Below are 2544 nucleotides of genomic sequence, written 5' to 3' on the forward strand. Positions count from 1 at the left end.
TTCCAAATCAAAACAACAGAAAAATAATTTTTCGCTCACAGGGGTATTTTGGTCATTTTTCCTCAAAAGTCTCGAAACCAGCTAAAAATGTAGTATGCTAGTGGAAAACACATATTTCATAATAAAAAATAAGTTTAGATATCTAAAACATTCATTTAAAGTGAAATTATAACTATTTGAATATAATATAAATATTTAATAAAATATTCTATTTTCTTATAAAACAATATTTATAGAGTTACCGGTAAATAATATTTTTAGCATAAAAGCTAAATAAATTCATACATACTGTAATACAAATAACCAAAATAAAAAATTTAATTTACAGTGACACATGGGCCCACGAACGACCAAAAGTATCAAAAGCGGTAAACCTACAGTTTTTGAGGATGCAAATCCAACTGTAGCCCTCAACCAAGTGAGCTATCTACCGACTATCCTGAGCCTGAAATGGGTGGAAAGAAGGGTGGTGAGATTATATAATCCCAGTGAGTAAACAAATACCATCTAAAATATCTAAAGCTGAGTAAATGGAGATAGATTAAAATAGATCATCATACTGTAATTCATCACCTTTCAACTCATTTCAACAAAATAAAATCAATTCATATAAATTGAGTAATCAACATGGCTTATGAATTTCTTAAAACTTTGGCTTGTGCCAAAATCATTCTCATACTCAGTTATCAGGGATACCTTGGCCAAGGGCTATCCCAACCGAGTCCGCCAAGGCTGTTAAAATGTCATGTACGCATAAATCATGTTTTTATTTTGAAAACATAGCCGTTCCTTGGTGTTGGCTGAGTTCACCCTCATGTGGTGGTTTAGCGTGAAGTGAACTCTAAAGTGTTAACCTTAGGAGTTATCCATCCGCGCCTCTCATACTGAGGTAAGAATATAATAAGGTTATCATGCCCCCTCTAATAGGCTGGTCCACGGAACTCGTCCACTACAGCGACTAATCAATAACCCACCAATTCAATAAAATTCAACAACATGACATGGCAATTTTATCATTATCCATCCTATCAAGGCAAACAACAATTTATACATTTTCAATACAAATACCAATTCAACCATTCATGCCAATATTATCATAAGCCATTCAATTCAAACCATGATTTATAACACATCAATTAGTCTCCAATTACTCCATTTTCAAAACCATCATTTAATTTCAAGACAATTTAAAAAATTATTTCATTTAAACACATTTTGTTTATAAAACCTAAAGATTTACCATTTAAACACATTTTTCTATAAAATCACAAAAATGAATAAAAACTACTTTAGATAATTAAGACGATAGTAAGGTTACTCACTATTTCAGGAGTCGAATTTCGAGCACTCTGATTCTTGATCCTCGGGTACTATCTCTTTACTTTTGCCAGAATGCTCACCACCTAGACATAATGCACAATAAGCCATTTACTATATTTGTGCTAAATTGTTATAAAACCAATTCAGGCTCTATACTAATGCATGAAATGGGATGTGAAATATTAGGGTAACTATCTAAATACGGTGTTCAATATAAATTCAATTATGTACCTAAATAAAATGGTATTGGCCTAATTCGATCTATCACCCGATTAATTGGCCAATACGTCCAATTCAACTCCAAATAATTCCATTTTTCTCCCAATACTCCAAATCATCAAACACAAATTAAATAACTTGAAATATGGTAAATTCATCCTCACTTTTTCTCTTGGAAAATTCGGCCATGGTGGGTGCATAAATCACTATAATTTTTCAAGCTTGATTCTCACACCATAAATCACTAATTTCGAACCAAATCACTTGAAATAAAATCAAAATCATCATCAATACTCTACAAGGAAGATTCAGCCAATGGAGGTTCCTGAGGGGTATATGATTTTTCATGCTAAACATTACCATTTTCGGTTTCCACCACCACAATTCATTAAATTCTAACTAAATAACATAAGACATCACAAGATTCATCTTCAATATTGTCTTTATGAAATTCAGCCAATGAAGAATCCATGAAGAATTTGTGATTTTTCTTGTTTTCCTTCCAAACATGATAAATCAACTATAAACACTAAAATGTCTCAAAATCTAACCAAATAAATCATCAAATCTTCTCTCTCTAAATTCGGTCAGCCATGAATCCTTCATGATATCTTGTGAGTCAACCATGAAAAATGCAAAAGAATGCATGCGAAAGGTAGATCACAAGTCAAAATCAAGAAATTTTACCTTTGATCGCTTGATTACTTGAAATCCACTAATTTTCTCTTGAATTTTCACTCTAGGGTTTCTGTTCTTCTTTTCTTCCTTTGTTCTTGCTATGGCCGGCCATGAGAAATGAGTTGGGAGAGTTTATGTGCTGATTTTTAAAATCAAATATAAATGGATGAAAATTTGACACATGTCACCATTCCATTGGTCCATGTGTCATACTTACCCATTAAGCAATCTCTCTCCACCACTTAAATTTCCTCAATTATCCATGATAATATTGGGTAAAATCCATGTGCTGGACAAGTGTTGGGTGGTGTAAAATTATAATTTTGC

At 32.4% G+C, this 2544-nt stretch overlaps 1 long non-coding RNA gene across 1 annotated transcript; it reads right to left on the reverse strand.

The window, feature by feature from the left end:
• Positions 1-405: 405 nt before the first annotated feature.
• Positions 406-2255, reverse strand: LOC108663862. The gene is made up of 3 exons (XR_001929964.1): positions 2227-2255; positions 1323-1403; positions 406-445 (listed from the first exon to the last, which is right to left on the reverse strand). It is a non-coding gene; the product is annotated as an uncharacterized LOC108663862 (long non-coding RNA).
• Between the last annotated feature and the right edge of the window lie 289 nt (positions 2256-2544).

This window comes from Theobroma cacao, unplaced genomic scaffold, assembly GCF_000208745.1.
Source record: "Theobroma cacao cultivar B97-61/B2 unplaced genomic scaffold, Criollo_cocoa_genome_V2, whole genome shotgun sequence".
In the NCBI taxonomy this organism is placed as follows: Eukaryota; Viridiplantae; Streptophyta; class Magnoliopsida; order Malvales; family Malvaceae; genus Theobroma; species Theobroma cacao.